This window comes from Monodon monoceros, unplaced genomic scaffold, assembly GCF_005190385.1.
Source record: "Monodon monoceros isolate NGI ecotype Baffin Bay Population unplaced genomic scaffold, NGI_Narwhal_1 Super_Scaffold_18, whole genome shotgun sequence".
In the NCBI taxonomy this organism is placed as follows: Eukaryota; Metazoa; Chordata; class Mammalia; order Artiodactyla; family Monodontidae; genus Monodon; species Monodon monoceros.
The window spans coordinates 73,331,159-73,339,202 of record NW_021703774.1 but is presented as its reverse complement, the minus strand read 5'-3'; positions in this window follow the sequence as shown (position 1 = coordinate 73,339,202).

The following is an 8,044-nucleotide window of genomic DNA, read 5'->3' as shown; positions in this document are numbered from 1 at the left end:
TTTGCTTTCTCCCATTCCCCATCTCTACCCTCTGGGGCTATTTAATACAAGCCTTGCTCTGTCAGCACCTCTTCTGAGACATTTGACTCTAGCGGTCAATCCCTTGAGGACAAGGATCCTGGTATATACCGTATGTATGAATTAACATTAATTGAAGCAACCTCTTTTTGTTAAAAGACCTGTAAAAATAATAATAGCTAAAATTCAAGAGCAAAATATTTGAGGGACATAAGCAGGAAAGGTGAGCAAGGTTCCTATTCCTGAAAATATCAATTTAGTAAGGAAATAGGGCATCCATACCACACAATTATGTATTTGGGCAAGACCTAGAACCATGGAGATTTATATGTGGCAGAGAGGATGGAGAGAAACATCTTGTGGCTGTAGTGAATAAGAAATGGTTTCTCTATTTAAGGAATTTCCAGTCTTGCACAGCAACTAACCATAATGTGAGATGGAATTTATGCTCTATAGGAGGCATCAACAACTTAATATTGGAGTTGAGAGGTTGGAAAATTCACTTTGGGCTAGGAGAGCTAGAGGAAGAAGACTATGGAAGAGGTAGCTTTTTCTGCTTTGCTTTCTAGAATGCGATTTTATCAAGGGGAGAGAGGTTGAGCAAATTTGCATGCAAAAGCATTTTCTTCTTCAGAGGCTGAAAAAAGAAATGCGTTGCAGGTTTCACCTTAATTATAGCCAGAAATCTCAAGTGCTCAGTAATCCTAGTGCATTTCCTTAATCAACTCACTCTCCTGTGATCCAAGGTGGCTAGTGCACATCATCTCTTCTATCCTTAAGCCTCCATAATTCCCTCCTCCCTTCCTCACTCTCAGCTGTTAACTTACTTCACTGAGAAAATGGAAGCAATCAGAAGAGAAAAACTTCACTTCTCACCACCAAATCTACTAATTTACTCCTTCTGTTTCCATCCTTTCTGCTATTCCTGCAGTTAAAATGATTGAACCTTCTCTGCTATCTCAGATCAACCTCTTGTGCACTGGATCCCATCTTCTTTGCCTACTCAAGTACTGGCAGTTATCCCTTGCATCATCACTTTCTCCCTATGGAATCATGTCATCAATCAGCATACAAACTTGATATTCTCTCTCACATCTTTAGAAAGCCTTCCCTAGAACCTAAATTCTTTTTTTTCTTTCCGGCCGCACTGCACGGCATGCGGGACCTTAGTTCCCCAACCAGGGATCGAACCTGTGCCCCCTGCAGTAGAAGCGCAGATTCTTAACCCCTGGACCTCCAGGAAAGTCCCTAGAACCTAAATTCTTGATGTTCTCCTTTGTAGCAAAAATCTTCAGCCTCCTTACTTTCTTTTCTCTCTTGAACCCACCCCAATCAAGCTTTCATTCCCCCCACTCCACTGAAACCATTCTTGTCAGTGTCAGCAATGACCTCCACATGACTAAACTCCAGTGGTTAATTTGCAGTCCTCATTTTACTTGACCTCTCAGCAGTATTTAACATGTATTTAATCATTCCCTTCTTGAAACACTTTCTTTATGTGCCTTTTAGGGAACAATACTCTCCTGGTTTTCCTTCTTCCACGTGGGCTTCTCTTCAGTTTTATTCTTTTCCACTGGCTGTCCACTTGATGAGGACACTTATCGTGTTTCCCTTTGTAATCCTAGCTATGCCTGACCCATGGCAAACACTCCATTGTTGAATGGATAAATCTGAATATTTACTAATATGGGATATACAAAAGCTAGAAAAGCAGGATGGGGTCATATTATTGAGGGCTTTGAAAGCCAGTTGAAGAGCTTAGAACTTTTCTGGGCAGTTGGGAACCTCTAAGAACTAGAGTACCATGATATATGCTCTAATTTAGGTTCATTACTCTAATTGTTTTAGAATGGATCGAGAGAGAAAGGATCGGAAGTAAATAAATTAGGAGGCTACTGCAATGTGATAGGCAAGAATTAGGGACTTCCCTGGTGGCGCAGTGGATAAGACTCCACTCCCAATGCAGGGGGCCTGGGTTCATCCCTGGTCAGGGAACTAGATCCCACATGCATGCCGCAACTAAGAGTTAGCATGCCACAACTAAGGAACCCGCCTGCTGCAACTAAGATCTGGCGCAACCGAATAAATAAATAAATATTCTTTAAAAAAAGAATTAGTGGTGACCTGAACTCAGGTGGTGGTAGTGGAAATGGAAAAAATAACATGACACTGTGGAGGCAGAGTCTACAGGGCTTGATGACTAAGAGGATGAAAGAACAGAGTGTGACATTATCATAAAACAGGCATCCATATTATACACGATCAACAGGTAGACCACCTTCTAGACTACTATGGACTGCCCTAGAAAGCCACTACTCTTACCAGTGGGGGAAAGGATATATGCAGCTTAGAGGCAAGGAGTCAGCATGTTTCCAGGAGTCTGGGAGGTCCTGTCCTCAGCAAATTTTACTTCACTTAGAAGGTCTTCTGATCCGTAACATTATTCAGAGTCACAGGAGCCTCTGGATTTGTACACACTGCATATCAAGAATGGCTCTTGTTCTTAGGATAACTATATTGGCCACAATCCTGAACCGGAAAAGGAAAGCATTGTTGACATCTTGATTATGTCATTCTTTTTTGTAGGCATGAATCCTTTGAAATGTCCCCAAATTGTGAGCACATTTCCTCCTTAAAATGTGCCTTTGTTTCAGAGAATTCATTTACATAATTTCTTTCAAAATAGACAAAGAAAAGGTCTTAATATAGGATCTAAGATGTACTCCAATAGTCTTTTTTTTTTTGCCGCACCATGGGGTATGTGGGATCGATTATTTATTTATGTATTTTTGGCTGCGTTGGGTCTTCGTTGCTGCACATGGCCTCTCTCTAATTGTGGCAAGTGGGGGGCTACTCTTTGTTGCAGTGCGCGGGCTTCTCATTGCAGTGGCTTCTCTTGTTGCGGAGCACGGGCTTAGTTGCTCTGTGGCATGTGGGATCTTCCGGGACCAGGGATCCAACCTATGTCCCCTGCATTGGCAGGCGGATTCTTAACCACTGCGCCACCAGAGAAGTCCCGGCATATGAGATCTTAGTTCTCCGATCAGGGATCAAACCTGCCCCCTGCAGTGGAAGCACGGAGTCTTAACCACTGGACAGCCAGGGAAGTCCACTCTAATAGTCTTGTTCTCCACTCTTTGGGGCCTGAAATTGGGCATACGTAATATCTCATGTTGCCTTCCCTCCTAATTAAAAATCTCTTGCTCTTGGGCTTCCCTGGTGGTGCAGTGGTTAAGAATCTGCCTGCCAATGCAGGGCACATGGGTTCGAGCCCTGGTCCTGGAAGAGCCCACATGCCGCGGAGCAACTAAGCCTGCGAGCCACAACTACTGAGCCCATGTGCCACAACTAGTGAAGCCCACGTGCTTAGAGCTTGTGCTCTGCAATAAGAGAAGCCGCTGCAATGAGAAGCCTGTGCACTGCAACGAAGAGTAGCCCCTGCTCACTGCAGCTAGAGAAAGACCACGCCTGGCAACGAAGACCCAATGCAGCCAAAAATAAATGATAATAAATAAAATAAATATTTAAAAATCTTAAAAAAAAACTCTTGCTCTTATCCTTACCGTCTCTCTTAATTACTCAACCCTTTTATTCCTCAGCCTAATAAAGCAGTGTTTTTGTTTTTCTTTTGTTTTGTTTTGAGGCCCTATATGTAACCCAAGTTTGGGGAGACTCTCTACTCAACTGATAGAAATTTCCAGAACTACTGGAGCACCTTGTTCTCTTTCTCTAAATTGAGGCTTATAAACTATTTTGCTTATAAACTATTTCTAAGGCTTCTTCATACCGTACTCAATCACATTATCCTCTAATTTTTGAGGGTTGTAAAACTCCTGGGTGCTAATCAAATAAAATCACATTCACCAAGGTAATCTAGTAACCCTCAGGTGGACTTATTTGAAAATGCTCTAACATGATATTAAAAGATCATGTAGTCATCTTTTTGCCTTATTTCTGAAATGTACACAATTTTTTCCCAAACATTCCTCCCTGTGACCATAAATAATTTCTAAAGATTATTCTTGATCACACACTAAAAAGTTGATCTCATGTTTTTATGTCAAAATCATTAATTGAACTTCTTGCTTAGTTGGACATTTCTTACACTTCTTACTGAATACCATACTCTTTCATACTGTGCCTTCAGTATCAGTATCTTCCTACCTTGTCATCACAACACTGTAATCTATCATCTTTGCCTATAAGATTATAATTTCGGGCCCTAGTCTCCACAGGTAACACTAGCATAAAACCTAGGGTTCAGTAGCGTTTCATAAGGTGTGACAGACATTGCTAGTTGCCTTATCCAATATTCATTCTTATTCCTTTCTGACAAACCCAGAGTTGGCATAGTGGTTCCATAATGATCGGGAACTCATACTTCCTTCTGTTGTGTTGTTCTGCTATCCTCATACATACTTTTCTACCTCATGGTCCAAGACGGCTAGCTTTACCCATCTTATCTGCATTCCAACCAGCAGGAAATACAATAGAAAAGGGAAGGCAAAGGGTATCTAGCTTTCTTTCTTTATTTTTTTATTTTTTTTGCGGTACGCGGGCCTCTCACTGTTGTGGCCTCTCCCGTTGCGGAGCACAGGCTCCAGACGCGCAGGCTCAGCGGCCATGACTCACAGGCCCAGCCCCTCCGCGGCATGTGGGATCTTCCCGAACCGGGAGCACGAACCCGTGTCCCCTGCATCGGCAGGCGGACTCTCAACCACTGCGCCACCAGGGAAGCCCTAGCTTTCTTTATTGACACTTCCCTGAAGTTGCATACCTTTTTTTTGTTAATATCCTGTGAGCTAGAAATTAGTTACATGGTCTTCTACCTGCAAGGGAGTCTTTATTCTAAGAATACAGTCTTTATTCTGAGTGTCTGTGTGCCCAGCTAAAAACTGAGGATTCTGTTACTGTAGAAGAAAGGAAGCATAACCAACAGTCTCTACCACTATGTGTAAAGATATATGGAGAATGTTATAAAATTCTATTGAAATACATTAAGCAAAACCCAATAGAGACACAAACCATATTCACATATAGGAAGACTCAATTGTAAAAATGTCAGTTCTCCTTCAAAATGATGTATAGACTAAATGCAGTTCTAGATAAGGAAATTGATAAGTTGATCCTAAACCTTACATGTAAGACCAAAGGGCCAAGACTAGCCAAGAGGCTCTTGAAAGAAAGAAAAAAAAAAAAAAAAAAGGAACAACAATGAGGGGACTAGCCATGAAAGGGGTAGTAAACTTGGTTTACTACTCAATTTTAATTTTTCTCCTCTTGGCCTGGGATATGTAACTCAGACTTCTCCTCTGTGAAGTCTGACAGTGGAGCCTGCAATTGTTCAATTCAATTTTCTGTGAAACATTGTAATAGCAAAAAACTGGAAACAATCTATATGTCCAACAACAGAATGGTTAGATAAATTGTGATACATTCATACTATGGGATCCTTACTATAGCAGCTACAAAGAGTGAGATAGCTTTATATGTGCAGATATGAAAAGGTCTCTGAATCATGTTAAGTGAAGAAAGAAGACGTAGAATAACACAAACCATCTGATACCATTTATGTTTTAAAAATCCTGTACAACTACGTATTTCTACATGTAACTGTATATCCATGTAAATACATAGAAAAAAGTCTGGAAGGGTACATAACTAGAGGACCAGGATTTGGGGTAATGATCAAGGAAGACTTTGCCTTTGTCTGTAGTTTTTTTGAATGAAGGTTTTAATCTCTATTATTTACAAGTTTTATAAAGGAATTGTATTCATACATTATTTATAAAATCAAAATAAATCAAAACAACCCTATCTCATCCCCAAAATTACGTCTCTAGGTTTTAGTTAGTTTTAATGAGTCAATAGTGTGATAGGGTTAGTACTGAACAAAATCTAAGGGGACCTAAGGCTCTCTCACAGTCCAAGTCTACAACCAGGAGGTGATGATTTATTTCTACTTGATTCAGGTCACATCTGGACCAGACTTAGAGAGGTACATTGACACAATTTGAGCTCATCTAGAAAATAAGGAGATGCCAGGAGTCCATACCATGTCAAGGAGCAATAACTGAAGGAAGGGAGAATGTTTAGACTAGTGAAATGAGATGTAGAGAAAAGTGGTCCTCAAATGAAGAGTGTTTTTTTTTTTTTTTTTTTTTTTGCCAGGGTGAGGCTTTCTCTAGTTGCTGCTGCTTTCTAGTGGGGGCTACTCTTCGTTGCAGTGCATGGGCGTCTCATTGCGATGGCTTCTCTTGTGCAGAGCATGGGCTCTAGGCGCACGGGCCTCAGTAGTTGCAGCACACGGGCCCTAGAGCGTGCGGGCTTCAGTAGTTGTGGAGCGCAGGCTCAGTAGTTGTGGCGCACGGGCTTAGATACTCCACAGCATGTGGGATCTTCCTGGACCAGGGCTCGAACTCGTGTCCCCTGCATTGGCAGGCAGATTCTTAACCACTGCGCCACCAGGGAAGTCCCTGTTTTGTTTTTTATAATGAGGGTTGATTGATGTATTCTTTTATTTTTTAAAATTATTTGGCTGTGCTGGGTCTTAGTTGCGGCATGTGGGATCTTCGTTGTGGCATGTGGGATCTAGTTCCCTGACCAAGGATGGAACCTCGGGCCCCTGCATTGGGAGCGCGGAGACTTAGCCACTGGACCACCAGGGAAGTCCCTCGAAGAGTTTTAATGAGGGTGAAGATAGTAGTAAATTCTAAGACACTGGAGTTATTCAAGAAAAAACTAAATGATCACTTGTCAGGGATGCTCTGGAAAAGATTAATTCAGGAGGAATTAGAACTAGATGATCTTCAAGGTTCCAACTAACTCTAAGAGTCTACTTTAAATTCCCTTGGTCTCAGCCAGATTTACCAAACCCCAAATCCCTAAAACTCCCTTGTTTTGAGTTGTTTTATGGTGGAGAGCATCTTAGCCTTTCAAAGGCTCTTTGGACTACAAACTGGAAATCTCATTCCATGAGTGCCAATTAAATGCCTCAGAGAATATAAAGATGATAGTTGGAATGTTTAACAAGGACCAATTGAAGGGATGTAGTAAAAATTAAAGTTTAATTTTGTCTCCTGCCACTGAAAAATTTATTTCAGTAGGAGATGTTTCCCTCTGACCTGGACGAAAATTCCAGCATCCCCCCCTAACATTTCTTCACCTTTGGGTAACAGTCTTGCGATCACTTTAAGTAGCAGAACAGACTCTTCACCCCACAGCTAGGATTGGTATAGCCTGCAAGCTTGCCTTTGTGGAATAGTGGTAGTTGGCTTCTCCTCTACTTCCTAGATGCTGACACTGACACCTAGAATGGGGCAGAAGGAAGAGGGAGAAATATTCTTGGTGGCTTCATGCTCTCCTCATGCTGATGTTGAAAGCTGACTGTCTCATGGGCATTTGTGTGGATCCATCAGAGGCTTCCCTGCTGGGCCTTTCAATGGCAATATCAGCTTCCCTTAAGTGACATGATGCATTGTATGTCTATGGCCACCACTACCCCCTCATCTTTCTGTTTTCCAGAGGTCCATTCTACATGGAATCTTTTGTAAAGAGTCCCACTATGTGTCCAGGAAGTTCTCTTGAGCAGGATTTACCCTGGCTTCATACTTGGTTCCCAGGATTCATGTATATTTGACCCTTTGTCAGAAGGAAGTGCAGTTGATTCCAAGATGTAGCTGTCCCATAAGACCCCTCCTTCTAGGCTTGAGAAGAGGGAAGTACTCCCCACACCCTCTCCTCCAGATTGGATGTGGATCACAACACAGTAGTAGCTCTCTCCAAAGAAATCTCATTTGTAAACCCTATCCCCACTTTTTATACTCTTGAAATGAGGATTCAAGACTTGTGGAACTGGTCCTTGTTAATTTCCTTTAAACCTTTGCATTTCTGTCTGGTATCTCCCTTTGGAATTTCATATCTATTATATCTTGGTACCCCAGCTGAAACATCCAGTTAAAATCTTAAGTGTAAAACATAATCTCCTTTATCAACCTGCTTTACATCCTTCCCCATTCCCTACCTT